Source organism: Stegodyphus dumicola, chromosome 2 (genome assembly GCF_044657685.1).
Source record: "Stegodyphus dumicola isolate Sdum_Otavi_A_Nest chromosome 2, ASM4465768v1".
NCBI lineage: Eukaryota > Metazoa > Arthropoda > Arachnida > Araneae > Eresidae > Stegodyphus > Stegodyphus dumicola.
Window position 1 is genome coordinate 124,464,365 of NC_140769.1, and position 20,000 is coordinate 124,484,364.

Below are 20,000 nucleotides of genomic sequence, written 5' to 3' on the forward strand. Positions count from 1 at the left end.
ATGTATACTGAAATGAGCGTTTTGTGATAAAAAAATTCTTAGTATTACAATTTAGTTCAGTTAGTTTTCAATTCAGTTCTGACAGTTAGTTTAGTTAGTTAATTACTTCGTTTTCGCAAATTTAATTAATTGTTTCAGGGAAATGAAAATAAATGAAATCACAATGTTTAAAAAATTATAAATTTATAATTCATTTACAAAATCATTACAATTAGCTTACATTAAATTAGAGATGGCATTGTAATTCATTTCTTTGGAAATGCTTCCGGTGGAGTATGAATGCATACCTACAAAATTTTACTCTATTTTAAAGTGATTGGTACTGATTCCTTAATAATAGCGTGTATTTCAATAAAAGCATAACATATTAAAAGGAATTCTAATAGTAAAAGCGGCATTACCTTAATTTAGAAGATTGCTGCATTAAACGGCTCATAAATGTGCTATGATTTTTAAAATATTGGCAATATTTATGAGTAATACTATTAATTTACATTTCTCGTTTGTCAAGCGCTTGAAATTAAATCGCACTTAGTGTCATCGTTTTGTATTATTTCATGTAATTCCAAAAGAGTCCAATTTCCATAATTACGCAATTCATATTCAGTTGAGTGCGTTACAATTCGGAGAATTTCTGTCGTTTAAATCCTAAAGCTGTTAATGCCGGTTTTGAGACACACATCAGCAAATTTTCGCATTTTCCTAATTATTACAAGTAGCGTAATCGGTTTACAGATTCAGAGAAATTACACGGGAATATTACATGCACATTAAAATATTAATGGTGAAAATTCGGAAATCCTATGTTTATTTCATTGTTTCAGGGTATTGTTTACGAAAAGGGAGCAACGCACTGAGTCTTACACTACAAAACCAGTATATAAAACTTTAAGTGAAATTAATGTGCTTGACACCTAACAGCAAACTATTAATTTAAGTATTTCCGCCAATACTCAACGCGAATCTATATTACTCTATATATGCTTATAGCAATAAAATATTGCTATAATAATAGGAAAATATTCAATTTTGACTTATCAAAAAACATCATTTAGTTTGCCACTAAAACGTTAATTAAAGTTTTACAAAATAAGAAATATAAAATTCGGAATTCAAAACTCGAATATCCAGATGCACATGTTCGCGTGGAGGACTACGTTATTCAAAATCTAATGGGCCTAGTTACCGTCGTTTTTTCACAGTGCGAGAAACATGTTTTGCAATCATGCACATTCTTCAGTACTTAAATTTCCTTAAAAGAAATATAGGGCGATAATATTTCGTTGCAATAGTTTGAAAAGTGACTCAGAATTTAGTTTTAGATAAGCCACAAAATAACAGAATTTAATTTCAGATACGCCAGAAAATCTCGTTTCGAGACTATAATAGCCCATTCAGACTAACGCCCATTTGGGGTTAAAAAAGTCTGATTTGGACACAACATGACTTGATAACACAGCATGTTATCAAGTCACGTTTTTTGTGCTACACTTCATTTAAACTTAGTTCCTCGAATTATTCTAATTTAATTTACTGATAAGTGAAAGCAAGTTGAAGTTGGAATCAAAAATTGCAAATTTTGAAATTAAATACGTCGGTCAATTTTATCGTACGGGATTCATGCTCATAATGAGTACAAAACTTTTGTAACAGTACGCATAGGAAACGTCAGAGCCAATTAAAAGTTAGATTCCGTCCGTTGCCGAAAATTATTTTTTATTGTGAGGTTACCAAAAGCTGATTGCTTTCATCACTTAAAGTACTTCTATATTTTGAAGTACATGACTACAAAGAACGATTGCGAAAACAGAGGCCAGGTAAGGACTTTTAAGTCGTGTTATCTGGTGGGTATATATATATATTATATGTTTGGTAATTCGGATTGCAATAATAAAGATCACAAAAAAAAAATCCCTTTTACGTTCCGTTAGGAAAAGAGGTCTTTAGTCTGTGCGTACGTACAGGCATCCCGCAAAAAAATCTTCCAAATGGATTCGGCAACTGTCAAGATATATATTTCCTTTGAAACGTAATACTCGAAATTTTCACGATTATAATACACTGTGGTGTAGTGGCCGAAACCGCTATGCAAAGCCTGGGTTGTGACATCAGGTTCAAAACAAAACACAGCATAAAAATTTTATTGAACGCAAAAAAAAATGGCTACATACAATTCGACAAGAGAGAAACTTACTATTTTCAAAAATCAAATTCTATACATTTTACGTGCGAGAGCAATTCGTGGTTCTCGAGCTTGCATTTTTAACATTGCCAACGATTTAATTATTTTAATAAAGACTATTTTAACAACTATTGAAAACGTGTTTGTAGGTTAAAAAATAATAATTTTCAGCTTATTCTCACGAGACATCCTTGTTCATATTAATCTTCAGTCTCTTCTTCTTTTATGTGACCTTATCACAGCTCCTCCCCTCATAAAGAAATTTTTCTTGACTATGGAAGGAAAAATTCTAAATACATTTCACTGCTTTCAAAACACAAGTGGTAAGCATTTAAGTGATAATAGAGAAGCCAGTTACATTACCCTGCGCTTATTTCTAGATAACATAAATGCAAAAATACAACAAAAAGATTTAAATTTTTAATCTACACAAAGTACCTTTTCAGTTTACAAGATGCTAATACTTAACATAAAACATTTGATTCTAACCATTTCGAAAATGAAACACACTATGCAAACAAATTTAAATCTACAAAAATATAATTCCAAAACGCTACAAAAATCATTTTTCAAACAACAGTTTACAGAACAAAAAGGATTGGCTTCTCCATATACTTCATATGCTAAAGTTCCTGCTGTCCGTAGATCTGATCTCGAATAATCAATCACTGAGATAGGACACGCTTCAACATTTACAATTTCTGGTGCCATGAATGCTATATTTCCAGCTTTCTCAGAATCATATGAATTGTAAACCAAATAGAGGCCTTCATGACAACACCCAAAGACAGTTATTGCAAGTCTAGGAGAGGAGGGTGCATACTGGAAATCTAATAAAATATTGTCAGTCTTCAAATCCCAATGAGTAATATCATTTTGAAGCAAGTTTACCAGAGCTTCCAAAAGCTGAGTAAACAGTAGCAATGCTGTGTGACCAGAAACATGTATTCTTTTCAAATATTCTTTTAAATTGAAACTGCATCTCTCCATAACAGGAAATAGAGTGATATATTTACCACATCCATCACTCAGAAGACGGACAGGAAGGTCTTGTGAATAGTTAGTGAAGGCACCAGGAAACAGAGGTGTTTGATCAGCAAAAGCAAAATACATTTCAAATATATTTGGATGAGGTCCCAATTTTCTTTTCCTGACTTTATGTTTTGTCAGTTCACCCAAAGAAAACTCGTCAATGGCTGGTAATCTCTCCTTATACATTGCACGCCATATAGCATATGCATTTGATTCAGCATTATAATTGAACATCATTTTTGCAGCAAGGTTATTTGGAAGCAATTTCTCAGAAGAAAATGTCTTGATAGAAGTGGGTTTTTCGAATATAGAATTCCGCAGATCTTGTGTTCCTTCAGTATGCGATATAATACATTTTGTTTGGTGTTGAACATTATCATGAGTTGCTTGTGCTTCCGAGAATTCTGTTGGCGAAACATCCGCAAGGATAGCCAGGATGTCTGGAATTTTAATGTTCTCCTCCGTATTACTGGTTAACTTCCTTTCTTCTGAATGCTCATTTTTGACGGCCCTTTCACTTTCTATCTCTTTCTTTTCTTCCGATCTGGAATCTAAGTCTTTTGCACTCGCTCTCTCTAAACTCCTGCGCTCATGCGCCTGACTACGAGTCTCCACAGCATTCAAGAGAACCGGTCGTTCTCTAATTTCCGCAATCAACTGTGCAGTTTTATTTCCTAACAAATAGTACTCTTTATCTAACTCGACCGGAGTAACCGCTGCCTTTGTGGTGACCACACCAAAATCACCTTCAATGGTGACTTTCGCCAAAGGTAAACATTTACATTCTGTGTCCAAAGGCTGTTTCACCCATACAGTTTCCCCTAATAAGTCACTAGTATTAATCCAAGGGCTAAATCGCAGAATAGGCTGCATCAGTCGATGCTGTGTTTACTTCTCTTATGCTTGGATACGCCTTTTTATGACGTAATATTGGTTACGCCTCTTTTTAAAAACAAGTTATAAGTATGCTATAGCTTCGTATTTAAAGAAAACTTAAATGAAGTTTTAACTGTGTTGAAATGGTAGGTTTATAATGTTCTGCGCGAGATTTTTTTAATTATAAATCTACTTTTGTGTGGTGTGTGGTAGTGTTAGCATTTAACGCAACGAATTATCTCTGACAAATGTATTATTAAGATACCAAAGGATTGAAAAAATTGAATGCATGAGTTAAAAATTATAACCGTAACTTTTGAAAATACAGAAAAAAATTCTTTTGCTTAAAGAATGTTTTGATTATTGATGAGTGTGTCAAAATCGGTGCTTACTGCAGAATGGATGAATATCTGAATTTGGATTTTTTTTAATCAGTTGGAGCGAAAAGGCAAAAAGAGCGTTGAGTGGTCTATGGAGAAAAGTTTGATTCTATGATTTGGTCTATGGAGAAAAGTTTGATTGAATATCGTATAAGTTCCCAATTTGTGGAACAAATATGAAACTAGTAGAGAGACGGTTTTGAGACGTATAGACGATTTCGAGTGGTGCGCAATGCCGTGTTTGTGCAACTCTGAGGTGTTTTTTTAAGTGAAAATTGATCGATGTGCACATGGGCAAAGCCAATGCTGTGCGCGATGCCGAGTTTGTGCAATTCTGGGATGTTTATTAAGTGAAAATAGATCGACGTGTACATGGGCAAAGCCAGTGTGGTGCGCAATGCCGAGTTTGTGCAATTCTGGGATTTTTTAAGTGAAAATAGATCGATGTGTACATGGGCAAAGGCAATGTGGTGCGCAATGCCGAGGTTGTGCGCGATGCCGAGTTTGTGAAATTCTGGGATTTTTTTTTTGAAGTGAAAATAGATCGATATGCACATGGGCAAGCCAATGTGGAGCGAAATGCCGAGGTTGTGCGCGATGCCGAGTTTGTGCAACTCTGGGATGTTTTTAAGTGAAAATAGATCGATGTGCACATGGTCAAAGTCAATGTGGTGCGCAATGTCGAGTTTGAGCAATTCTCTGATTTTTCTTTAAGTGAAAATAGATGGATGAACACATGGACACTGAGTTTGTGGAATTCTTTGATGTTTTTCGAGAGAATATTGATCGTTGTGTAGAAGAGAAAACGAGGTTGTGTGTAATGCCGAGCAATAATGTTACTTTATTTATGTGCAATGTTTAACATATTGTTAGTGTATTTTAAATTTGTATTGTTTTTTTTAATTGTGAATTATATTTAAGACGTCATTTTTCATTTAAATTGTATTTTTAATTTTTTGGCTTTGATATGTTTATAACGCTTTCCGACTTACGACACATATCGATAGCCCGACGATCTACTCAACAGAAGCAAAATTGTTAACTTTAAATCTTGAAGTAACGTTTACCTCATATTTTAATACGTAGTGTTTTATATCGTAATTGCACTTGATAATATGAGTTCATTGATAATATGTGTGTGTGTGCGTATGTGAAGCATTGCTTAGTGTTCCAAGTTTGTAGTATTTATTTTATTATATTATTTTCTTTCATTCTGAGAATTTAGATTTTTTTATTTAGTAATGCGTAGAATTCTAGCATGCCTACACAGAATATGGCGTGATTTAGGAATTTTAGAAACTGATATGAAAGCTGTGTAATGATGTTCATATGCAATAAAAAATATTCTTCTCTTTTTATTAATGTAAAGTTTAAACTTTTTAGAAATAATGAAAATTGTCTAATTATTGGTATGTAAGGAATTATGTCGTTACGTAGCAAGAAGGTAATTTGTAAAAATGATAAAATTAAAATGTTCCACAATATGAATTTAAATTTTAAAAAAATGTATTTGTATAAATAAAAAAATTAATAAAAATAATAATAATTTAATAAAAATCTTTGAAAATATTGAAGCTCTACAAGTATTAGAGACTGCGACGTGGTTTATCGTTTTAATAATTGGTAGAATTTGCTCACTGTATCATGGTAATTTTAAATATAAACGATTTATTATACTTATTATCAGTAACGCCTAAGCTTAAATGTTATAAATGTAAATTAAAAGTAAAGAATTTGATATTAATTTACAATAATATACAATTTATTATTGTTATTTTTAAGAGAAAATAGAAAGTACACGTAATGTAAATGCGAGACTACATTGTGACGTCATAAGCTTAGTCCCACCCATTTATGGACGTCACACAGCTCCTCCTCCTGACCTTTGTTGATGCAGCCTATTCTGCGCTTTTACCAATCCAAGTACTATTACACAGATCTATACCAGCTCCAGCATCTCTCAGATATTCTCTCTCTATCCCATTAATTACTGCTTTCTTGAAATACGGCTCAAAACATTTTCCTAAACTCTCCGTTCCTAGATTATTCACCAGATTAGCCTTATTTTTCTCCAGCGATGGACAGTTAGGTCGGATATGTCCGCCCTTTCCACATTGGTAACACCTTATTTTCCGATGTTTCTTGAAACCTGCTTCATTGAAGACTTGCTTTTTTTTTAGGAGCCTCCACTTTTCTATGCTCCTTTCATTTAATTCTTAGGTGACCACTACTTTTCTGATTATAACTACAGTTAGAATTTATATACCGCTCTCTATCTTTCTCAAATGGTTTCTTTAACTCCGCTCTCTGTTCTAACTTCCTCATATCTCATCGCAAAGCCTCATACTTGTCGCATTTCTCTGCTAAAATGGAAGCTGTTTTAAATTCTTCCCAATTGTCTAAGTAGTGCTCTCTTATTTCTAGAGGGACTCGCCGCTTAACTTGCTCAGTGAGCATAAGTTCCTTAAGACTTTCATAATCTTGAACTTCTACTGAATCCAACCAATTCTCTAAATACACTTTCAATTCATACACTAAACCCACCCATAACATTCCGTTTTTTCTAGAATGTTCTTCAAATTTTGTTTTCAGTGCCCTAGAACTAAGCTTGGATCTCTGCATGAGTAATTTCTTAACATGCTGATAATCATCCCCTTTATCCGCTGGTTCTTTCACTATTAACTGGGCTACATCGTAATTTAATAAAGGAATTAATTGCGAGACCCAATCAATCTCATTAACGTTCTCTTTTTGAGCTTGTTTCTCAAATAGCATAAAGAATAATGAAATATATATATTACTCGGTTCAAAACGCGGTACTAGATCTTTCAAATTAACCTTTTTTTCTCTAGATTGTTCAACTTTCGAAACCGTGGAAGCTAGGCTATTAGTCTGAACCACATTCATCAGTTTTAACCTTTCCAATTCAAAAACTCGCTCCCGTTCCCGTTCCGCTCTCTCTTGTTCCCGTTCCCGTTCTGCTCTCTCTTGTTCACGTTCCCGTTCTGCTCTCTCTTGTTCACGTTCTCGCTCTGCTTTCTCTTGCTCGGCTATTTCTTCTGCTTTTCTTTGCTCAGCCGCAGCCCAAATTCTTGTCGCGTATTCTTTCGCAGCTTCTTCTTCATAGTCCTCCGCATTTAGAATAGCCTGCCTAATTTTTCTTACTCTATTTGCCTGAGACACATTTGTTTCAAACTTCTCCGCTAACTCCAATAGCAGAGCTTTAGTAAATTTCCTCATAAACTCACCCATTATGGAAAATTAAAGAAAAATAACCTACCCCGAAATACAATAACACAAAAACAACAACAGGTCTATCTCTCCAAAACTGAATAATTCCCTAACAATTCTGAGCACAAATTGCCTTACAACACTTAATGATAATACCTATGCCTAAAAACAAAGCGTATATAAAAAATGCTAATTAAGAGGCAACCTTTTCCGGCCCTATATCCGAGATAAGCCTAGTCTCGAATAACTGGGATAACCTCTCCAAAATCACAAAAATGGTACTCACCAATTTTGAAGACGCTTTCGATTGACTCTCCTGGCACTACTTGGATATTCTTCCGGGAAATTTCACTATTTTGCGGCACTAGATCACGCTTCCTCCGGCGTTCCTTTCTGACACACTGTCAATTGTCACTGAAGAGGCTTCACCACGCGAACTGTCCTTGCACGCAAAATTAGATCGTTCTTGAAGAGAAGAAAGTCTAAGAAGAAAGTGTTTACATAAAACTCAAGTTCACAGGCGAAAACGTCCGTTCCTAAATTTACTCTCAGGAACAATCCCTAAAAGCTGCCACCAACTTTTAATATTTACTGCTGTGGTGTATTGGCCGAAACCGCTATACAAACCCTGGATTGTGACATCAGGTTCAAAACAAAACAGAGCATAAAAATTTTATTGAACGAAAAAAAAAAAAAAAAGGCTACATACAATTCGACAAGAGCGAAACTTACTATTTTCAAAAATCAAATTCTATACATTTTACGTGCGAGAGCAATTCGTGGTTCTCGAGCTTGCATTTTTAACATTGCCAACGATTTAATTATTTTAATAAAGACTATTTTAACAACTATTGAAAACGTGTTTGTAAGTTAAAAAATAATAATTTTCAGCTTATTCTCACGAGACATCCTTGTCCATATTAATCTGCAGTCTCTTCTTCTTTTATGTGACCTTATCACAACAGCATTTACTTCATGCAAGGAAGTGAAAAGATGAAAATTAAAATGTACAAGTAACACCATATTTATTGAAAAAGGTGGCTGTTTAAAGACAAAATTAATTTAAAAAATAAAGAATAAGTAATTTCGTTAACGTTTCTATAAATTGATAGCTAACAGTAGGTATTTTTAAAAATAATATTCGTATGTGATTACTAAATTTTCATTGCCCCCATGGACATATTTTTTTTTCTGGAACACTTCTTATCGCAAGTGCATCTGAATCGACTTATACGTTGGACATTATCCAACAGTTAGATGGTTAGTTATAACGGGTGGCCACAATTAAACTGACAGTGCTCACAGTGTTCTGTAGCGCGATCTATTTGCGAGAATGACGCCACATTTTGTAGGAAGATTAAACAAGGCGGGGGACGAAGGATTCCGCGAAGAAAAAAAAGTTCCAAAAGTCACCTCTAGGGAAATATTTGGCGCTGTGTAATAGAAAATAGAGTGTTAACAAATGCAAACCAATGCGGAAATTACCTTTTATTTTGCATTCAAATGAGGTTCAATGTGGTTGCCGTTGTTGTGGACCACATATTGCATTCTGTGCACAGTATGCACAACAGCAGAAAGTAACATGTCTGCAGGAATCTCCCGTACAGTCCGTGATATGTTATCCTTCAACGTAGCCAGGTCCTGGACCACTCCTTGATAGACCTTGGACTTAAGGTAACCCCATAGCCAGAAGAAGCATGGGGTAAGATCAGGCGACCGAGGTGGCCATGCAGTTGGAAAGTAGCGGCTAATGACTCTCTCTGTTGTGAATTTCTGTCGTAGCATGTGTTGCACCCGTACAGCAACGTGTGGAGGGGTTCCATCTTGCATGAAAATTATTCCTCCCAGGCATTGTCTTTGCTGAAGTGCCGGAATGACAAAGCTGTTCAACATGTGGCAATATTTCTCTACGGTAACAGAACAGGTTTCCGGTCCTGTCGGGGTAATGTTCTCATAGAAGAATGGACCTACGATAAATTTCGTTGTGAACCCACAGCAAACAGTTACCTTTGATTCACCTTTGGTGAATGTAAGGGAATTGCTGTGACTGCATGTGGTGATTTGTCGTCCCAAGTTCGGCAGTTCTGGGTATTCACAGTTCCATTCAGGTAAAAGTGGGCCTCGTCTCCCCATCACGGCCAAGCATCATCCATCTCCATTCTGACAAGAAAGGTTAGAGCAAAAGACAATCGCTTATCATGGTCGGTCATAGCTCCTGTACACGGCTGATCTTGTACGGATAGAAGTTGATAATCTTTCGTAAGATTTTCCATACCGTACTGTAAGGCATATCCATAATAAAAGTTAATTTTATTCCGTATTAATTTGTTAACACTCTATTTTCTATTACACAGAGCCAAATATTCTCCTAGCGGTGACTTTTGGAACTAATTTTTTTTCGCGGAATCCTTCGTCCTCCGTCTTGTTTAATCTTCCTACAAAATGTGGCGTCATTCTCTCAAATAGATCACGCTACAGAACACTGTGAGCACTGTCAGTTTAATTATGGCCACCCGGTATATAAGAACTATGAAAGATAATGTTTAAATAAATAAATTGGTAACAAAGTTGCACAGTGGTATTTCCTCACATACAAGAATACATAATTGCTAGAAACAAAGGTCTGCAAAATTCTAGTTTAATATTTTTTTATTAAAATAAAATTTTCTGTTTCAAAATATTTTCCATGGACACTGCTATTGTGAAAATTTCAGAGAGAAATAAATGTAATGATACTGGTCATCATAACGCGAGGCAAGATTCACAATAGGGAAAAAGGTTCTTGCAAAAGCCCCTCACTGTTCATAAGCGCTCTTTTGATTTCTTGTTCTTCTGCAGATGTTGTCCCATGAAAGGATATCACTTATGGTGATATTCAGTACAGTTATTTAATGCACAGTTTTATTAGTATAAAATGTTTATTCCTATAACAGCCGTATATGGCACTTTCTGATAATTTTGAAAAGCACTGAAACATAACAATTTGTTTCTTTCTTCCTTGATTACAAATGTTCGAAGTAACAGCAATAGTTTTTTTCCCTCAAAAAATATTTTTTGGCTAATTCAAAATAAAATAAATGAAAGAGAAAATAAGCTTTCGTTCGATACAAAATAAAGTAAATAAATAATGAGATATTCATTTGGATAGTTGAAAATAAAATAAATAATAATTCTTAAATTAGAAATATGAAATTCTCCAGATTAACGGTCGACTAAAGAGTTTGCTTTTTTACGCTGACTCTGAGCTCGACGTCTACCAGTATTCTCGAAGTCTGCTCTTGTACTATTATCTCTAATACTCTTTCTAAACTCTTCAAACAAATCTTTTCAGCTGTATTAGTAAACGTCGTGTTCATAGCACTTAACCACATACAGTTCAGTAAGAAAATCACAAAATTTTTAAATGATTCATAGCATATATTTAAAATTCCTCATTCAACTGGAATATGTTTAGATTTCCCGATTCCGTGTTAAGTGTTGGCATACATTTTTAAAATTATATCAGTCTTTTCATGTTTCATGAAATCAATATTCAGGTTTCTTAGTAAAATGGCTAAGATTTATTTTTCTTTATCTTTCATTATTGACTTTTTTTGTGTTAACTTTATGTAGTAAATATCCCGTTCTTCGCAGATTTTCTTCGAAAGATTTTTGAAAGAAAACAGAATTCGTAAGAGAAAATATTTTATGGCAAATGATTTGTTTGAATTATGTAAGTTTACACCAATCCTTTACAATAGCTCCAAATTTGCTTTTTTTTCTCTCCCTAATTGAAAATAAAAGCGGATAAGATGTTACATAAAAATTTCAGAAAGTTTGCTTGAAGTTTTATACACGTATTTATCTGTTGTCAGTATCTGGCCTAAATCAAAAACAACTAAACAGTGGCCCTTCAGGTTATCCCTTTAAACAAATTATGTATCTCATTTATTAGAAATACTAATAAATGGGACATATTCTAAAAAAAACTTTTAGTAAATTGAAAACTAAAAACTGCAGAAACTCACTGCTGTTATTAATGCACAGTGATTTAATGCACAGTTTTATTAGTATAAAATGTTTATTCCTATAACAGCTGTATATGGCACTTTCTGATAATTCTTCATCTCGGAGTCTGTGAATTTATCACAGCTAAAAGGCAGAAAGCGATTTCCTTGGGTCAAAGCCTTGGACACCTTATAGGTACAAATTCAACTTTTCTGTAGCGTCGTCATTCCATTTTGACGAAGAACAAGACGATTCCTCTGAACGACGATTGACGAGAACAGATCGGTTGATCTTTTCCCCTTTGTCCCTATCACCAGCTTCTTAAGGGGTCTTTCGGCTCATCTGCCTTTTAAGTGCAATGACACTGAAAAATTCTAAACATTTATAAGTAGCCATGCCTCTTCAAGGATTTGATCCCTGGTATATACTATAGAACCTATGACTACCATGCCGATAAGGTTGAAAAAAGGTCACTTTTTATGCGCATAACGCAGAAGGCTATTTAAACGTATCAGTTACCTTTGTAAAACATTAACACCGGAGTCAGAGCCATTACCCTGGGAGACTTGAGTCTCACTTTCAAAGTTTAACGTTGGCTAAGACTCTAGAGGCCAATCCGAGAGGGGGGCACCCCTCCGATCGCTGCAGAGGAGAAAAAATCCTATTGAGTTTAATTGAATAAGAGACACGACGGGCGACCATCACGAAGATATCCACAAGGCCGATCTCAACTCCGACTACTAAAAATATTTTCCTGCAAGGCGGGCTCACCATTCCCTCTCACAGTACTAATTCAAAACTATAAAAGTCAGACATCGCCGTCCCTCCACACCGACCGAGAGGAGCCAATCCCCCTCGTGCAACTTTCGATAGCTGACCATGTAACGTCCCCACAGTCAACATTGGAGACAAGACATGGTCCCTCTCGAACCCGAACCACCACCAAAGCTCTAGTCCATTCTTTCCTTGATTTCTGACTCGTATCACTATTCTAGAAAGAGGATAAGACTGTGTGCGGAGAAAATTATTTTTCCGCGTTTGTTCGCGGTTTATCGATTTCCGTTTTTCACGTTAACACCCAATGCACAATCACGGTAGCAGTTGCGGAGTCCTTTGTGTGTGCGTGTCTGCTTGTTTGTTATCTCCTAATTTACGAGTTTTTTAATGACTTTTTCTACTCCTATGGCCATGAAAAGAATGGTCATACAAATGTCTTTTGTTTACTTCCAGCGATATTGATTTACAATAACGAGAAAAGTTATAAAAATGTTTATTTGCCCAAAGAATCGAAGCTGTTGTCTAGAAGAACCCCGGATCTCTCCCCACAAGTGGTCGGTTGCAGAAATTTCACCCAGTCGATTCCGAGGGTTGTTTGCACAGCACCGTTAGCCTATGCCAGCCGAAGCAGACATAGTTTCCATCAGGGGCCACAAGGAGGCCGATGCTGAACTGAGGGAGACGAAGCAAGCCTTCATCCCTCGGCACTCGCCCCCTTGGATCAAACCCCGAGTCTCCTACCGCCAGCGGTCGGTTCCGAAAACTGCCACCTTTGTAAAGCAGTTCTGATTTGCATTTGAACTCATGTTTACGTTTCTCCATAACGGTCTTATGGGAAAGCAAGGGGCTGTATACCTTCGACCACTTTTTTTTTTTTTTTAAATTTTATTTTAAGTTTGTGCATTTAATTTTGGGATTAAAGTAATTAATGATGAAAAATAAATGAAAAAGCTGAGTTATTTACTGACCATTAATTTTGTATTTTTGGAGTAAAGCAAGAAAACAAGCACAAAAAAAAAAAAAAAAAAAAAAAAAATACAATAAATTAGAAACACTGCGTTAAAAAAAGTATAATATATTTTCATATTTTGTAAAATGCAAACCCATTATAATGATATTCTCAAGGAGGTAGACTCTTATTCTAAAGCTAGAATTTATTTTAAAAAATTAAGCTAGAATGTGTAATATAACAAAGAAAAAGCATATTTTCTCATTAAAATTCACGTTTAACACATAAGAACTTTATATAAAATGCATTAATCAATTAGTAAATAGCCTATCTCCTTACATGAAGTGTTCTAAACATATGTACCAAACTGCGTAAGGTTTCAATGATAATTTTCAAAGATATTGTGTTTCGTGTTAGCATTAAAACACAAGAAATTAAAAACGAGATAAACGCGTTTAAAGAATTCGAACACTCGATTACCTACTTTTAATCAGTTTGTAAACTCAAAATTCCCCTGATTTATATCTATATGTTTATATCTCTATATATCCCTCTTATTTTTCAGAATTTAATTTTTTTTTTTTTTTTTTTTTTTTTTTTTTTTGCTTTCGCGCAACTTTTAAAATTTTTCTGTGCTTTACAAAAGTAAACAGCTCTGACACACCCGCTTTGGCTTTTTAAATATCTACGTCTTGTGCACTTCCGGTATGCTTTTCGAGGAGAAGGTGTCAAATAAAGTATCATAACTCTGGTTTAAATGAACGTAGGAGCACAATTCAAACAGTTTTGGAAACATAAGAAATAAGGCTTTCATCGAGCGTAAGACAAAAAGGAGATTTTTGACCAAAATCTCTGTTTCTAAGGTATGCAGCCAACTTAAGACCATATTTGAGGTGGCGCGAATGCTCATATCTCCGAAACTACGAATGTACAATCAATCAAAATACAGACGTACTGTAGATACAGATGGTTAATAAACTCAACAATCTCAAAGTAAGCAATGGCGGCACTGTACGAAAAAAAAATATCTCCAGTTTGTGAAACTGTTTATCGGAAATTCTAAAGATATGCTCATTTTAAAATTATTTTACGATATTGCTCTTGGACTGAATTTTATGGTTTAAATTCGAATAACATGATATTTAATAAATAAAGGTAACACACAAAATGTTTAAAAAGTTCATTTCGACGTAATTTAAAATATGAAATCTTTCAGATATTTTTTTATTTGTTAATTTTTTTTATTTATTTTTATTTTCTCATTCTTCCTTATTTAAATGTGCTATTAATTTCATCAGAAAAATCAGTGGAAATTAGAGTAGCTTATGTAAAGCCAGAAATAGAATTTATGGATCATAAACACTTTGCTAAGTTGTAGATAAGCAATGATTTCTTTCCTTGATTTCTGACTCGTATCACTATTCTAGAAAGAGGATAAGACTGTGTGCGGAGAAAATTATTTTTCCGCGTTTGTTCGCGGTTTATCGATTTCCGTTTTTCACGTTAACACCCAATGCACAATCACGGTAGCAGTTGCGGAGTCCTTTGTGTGTGCGTGTCTGCTTGTTTGTTATCTCCTAATTTACGAGTTTTTTAATGACTTTTTCTACTCCTATGGCCATGAAAAGAATGGTCATACAAATGTCTTTTGTTTACTTCCAGCGATATTGATTTACAATAACGAGAAAAGTTAAAAAAATAGATAAGCATGAAGTGATTTGTTAATTCGTATACTGTGATGAAATTCTTTGTAAAAAGAAATGTTATGGAAATGAAATTCTCAAGTTGCTCCTTATTTCACTTCTGAGAAAAGTGATTAAGTCACGCACGTGGCTGTCAAAAAAGGACAGCTACAGAATGAAAAGCTGTATTTAGTATGTTTCTTACGGAGATAAATATGTAGAAAAACGCTTTGTAGGCTATCATCACTGGACTTGATACGCTTGTGTTAACGGGGGACTGTCATTAAACTAGATAATATGAAACATTTTTGAACTGATGTGTGAGCTCATATTAAATGCCACAATGTAAAGGTTACCACAATGTTCTAAATGAAAATTTTGATTTACATAAGACACATTTTCACACCTCTTTTAATTTAAAGTTTTGTTTATATTTAAAAAAATTTTGACTGAAAACATTTTACGACTGTACAACAGAGATGAATTTTATCATGTTGTATCGTGATGAATTTGTATCATCCGACACATGCGTGAGTGAAACTGTCAATTTTTTCACTTTTACTGTAATATACTGTTGCAGGTTTAGGTCATTAACTTTAATTTCTAATTTTAAGACATAGAACAATGTGAAAATTTTAAATAAGTAACAAACGAAATAACAGCGCCACATGCAAAGCAAGTAAAAAGAACGTTCATATTATAAAAAGAAATGTTTCGAAACTTTTTTTTTTGTCTGTATTGTCTTATCTTTATCTATTTTCAGATACATTCTGTAAAAATATTTGGTAATTGTAAAATTATTATAATCAGAAATACCAACAATGCTAAAATTTTGACGACTTCCTGTTGCAGGTCCCGCGACCCACAATTTAAGAAACTCTGATCTGAAATATTAAAAAAGAATCTAAAATAATTAAGTAGAATTTTTAATAAAAGTTGTATGGTTCTTTTTACTTTGTTTCAAATATTTATATGAAAAAAAATCATTATCAATGAACCTTCTTTTAACGATTACCTACCTTTCAAATAGTTATTCGATAGGTATTTCAATGCATCCCCAGATACCTGCTTTAATTCTCTAAAAAGATGACTTCTAAAAATAACTGCTGCTGCTGCTGAGAACATAATTAAACTTTGGTACTGAACATCACCTCTCTAAGATGAGCACTCTGTCGAAGACCACAGTCATCTAGAACAGTGGTCTTCAAACTGTGATCCGTAAAACACGGAGGTTCCACGAGTTAAAACAAGAATTCTAGAAGAAACATTTTAAGTGCTCACACTAGTTGACTAGTGTTCATTAGCTTAAATTATAGAGATACATTTAGTTACAGATTAATTTTAAAATTTAACGTGTGATTATCATGTATCAACGAGAATAACTTGCAATGCGTTCGAAACTAAATAATTTTCTAACCGATAATTAATTAAATTTAGACGAAAATTAAAAAAAAATACATCTTTTTCAATTGAAGAAAACTCAGAGGACAATGTCCAGAAGGGAAACTGTGTATGGATGGATATAAAATCGGTTCGAGTATTGCGCGGAATCAGAAGGAAAGGGAAAAATTTATCGACTTATCAAGAGCCTCGACGTTAAAAAGTAAATTTAAACAAGAGTAGCCTCCAGATGTTTTGATTGTAAGTACTTACAGAATACCTAAAAGTTTCCTAAACAACTATGAGTATTTTAATTTCATTTGAAAACCCGTAATTAAGTGAAAAATCTCTCTCAACGTATGTGGAAACAAAAACGAAATGTAGAAGCAAATTAATTACAGAATATGAAATGAAAAATGCAAGCACACCAGTTCTCTTAAATATAAGAAAAGGGTACGTGCCATCTTATTCGTAAATTAAAGCTATTAATGACTAACTTAGGGCCCACCAGCGGCCGAGCGATAAAGTCTGTGAACACTGGTAGTTCGGTCCGAGGCTCGAAACCCACTAACGGGCTTATTGCATGGGCGTTTTCGTGGTTTTACTAATGTGTAACATGTATACGAGCCAGTTTCCCTGGTCCTCCACAATAGCATTCTTCCCTTAGGCAGATAGACCTCGAAGATTTAGCATAATGATTAAATTTAATTTTATTTAAGAATTAGTTCTAAGAGTTCCTTCAGTCGACAATGTTTAAAGAATTTGGTAAAATTAAAAATAGATGCATATGACTTGAGAATTGGACTTTGAGGAAAGGATAAATTTTATTGTTTCTCATGCGACACTTTTTGAATTTTGACTGTCCTTATCTGGATATCTTAGTAATGTTTCATGTTGCAAGATGGTAATTTTGATTTCTTTTGATACTACATACATGTTCCCATCAGGCGCAATAAAACTTAGATTTTAATTTTCATATTAAAATAAATAATTACTACTGGTTAGAAGGATTATAGTGAATGATTTAACCAGTAAATTTAAAATGAATAATTTCCATCATTGAGAACATCGAATAGATTTTGTAATGCTGTATATCTGTAAATATCAAAGTTTCGTTTGTTAAAAATCCTGTAAATTTATATAATTTCAGAAATATGGAGAAAAAATCGTTTTCTTAACTTTTCCCATCACATATTCGCTTCGTATTTAGCTAAAAAGGAACATAAGTCTCGAATGGGGTATTACTCTCGAAACGCCATTTTGCGTTGATTCACTATAAACGACGAATCACGTTTCAAACTGTTACCAGCAAATATTATCGCCCTGTGTTATATTTAAAGAAACTAAATAATGAAGGATCTGCATGAATGTACATATGTTTTTCGCACTGTGACAAATCAACGGTACCAGAGCGATTATATTTTGAATTACTTCAAATTATATTTTGAATTTTCCCCCTCCCCGAACTTGTGTACCTGGGAGCCCGAATTTTGAATCTCGAATGTTGTATTTCACATTTGATAAAACTAATGAATTTTTCCTTAACAAATGCTATGATTTCAAAGCGAGTAGTGTCAACATTTTACGAAATAAAACATTTTTGTGCCCATAGCGAGAGACTGTCTATCGGAAATTTTAAAGATATGCAGTTCTTAAGTATTTTGTGATTTTGCTGTTGAATCGAATTTTAATAAGCGCCAGTTAAATAAAGTAAAAGCACAAAAGGCTAATGATAAAAGAAAAAGTTATGTAAAGCCATCTTAGTAATAAAACATATTATAAACTGAGGAAAGACTGAAAAAAAAAGAAGAAAGAAAAATTATGCCAACGCTGCATCAGGAATTCTAAACGGTTATTCTGTATACGGCTATGCTGCTTTTAAAATTTTCGTAATTTTAATGTTGAATTATATACGTCCTAAGTGGGAAAAATGAGTCTTCATAATAATAAATTTGTTGAGAGATTAGGTTATCTCTGAAGGAGGAAAGATAAACAATGAACAGTCCCTCGCCAGGACTCGAACCACGGACCTCTCGAATACGCGCCGAGCATGCTGACCATTACACCACGAAGGCATGCTAAGAAGGAGGGAGAAACATTTTATATACTTCCTCTTTTAAAGGTCGACTGAGGATTAGTGCACCCAATCGCCAAATCCACCACCAGAATCATCATCCACCACCTTTTTTAGATCGGGCGCCACAGTATAGACATTAGTTATTTCTGAAGAAGGAAAGATAAAGCGTGAGCAATACCCGCGCTGGGACTCGAAACACGAAACTTTCGAATACGCGTCAAGTGTGCTGAACACTGCACCACGAAGGCATGCTAAGAAGGCGGGAGAAACACCTTATAAAAGAAAAAAAAATACGAGTTAGTAGGAGTGCGTGTAACAGTAAACTTGTAGACTGCGAGGTCAACGAGAGCTTAAAAACGTTAATAAACTGTTTTGGGTGACCGTTACAATTTCAAATCTTTCAGATTTTTTAGTTGTAATTAGCTGTTATTTTATTCTATAATAATCCTTTTTAACCTGACACACCGCACTTTCATTACATTATGTTTTCCCTTATCAAGCTCCAAGAGTCTTGAATAAGATAAATCTACCAGGCAGATCAATAACTACCATAACAGACACTTATCTATTTCAAGACAACTCTTTCTACAGAACACTAAAACCATTTGAGACCATGGTTAATTACCTTAAAGAGGACTTATTGCATTAAAATTATAACTAAATGCTTTTACAGACTAAATAATCGGACACTCATTTCCAAATCTCAAAACTGAGGTGACTGTAAGCTTTCTTTACAGAACCATCAACATGAGAAAGGAAATGATGTATTGCATCGAAGAAAATATTACTTTTAATTTATTATTTTGCACTTTTATAACATAAATTTTATCTTTTAATGCCATTAATGCGTTTAAGAGAAAGACATAAGGGAAACAGTTGAGCGAAGCAATTAAAGACACTACCCACTTATATATTTTTATTTTTCCTAGAAAATCATGTGTCTTCATTCCATGGCCAATTAAAAAGTAGGAAATTTCTTTTCTTTCGCAGAGTGACCTGAAGCTGGAACCCTGTAACTGAAAATGTGTCGACTAATGGAGGGCGTCAGATAATTATACTCCGAGGTATTTGCCCAGAGAGAGCCTATGATTTGGCAGCTCGATTCCGAAACCATTATTTATTTTCCTCGTTTTTAACGCCATTAAGTCGGCAGATTTAACGCAGCTCAGAACATAACTGCAGAGCTCTGGGGAAATACTGGCGCCTTTCCTAAAATTAGTTTCAAATTTAAAAGCAGAAAGAACCATAATATTTAAAAATTATCTCTTTTCCTTAACGTCAAGCGGAAGCCATTTCTAAAGAAACCGTGTGCTTCAGCGGATTTATTTAGCCCCCAAAAATCCTTGTTATGAACGTGTTGGCACATTTTCAACAGAGCAAAATATGTTTCCGCCTATGTCCTTTGAGAGTATATTGTACTCCATAATAACGAGTTTCCTTTAATTAA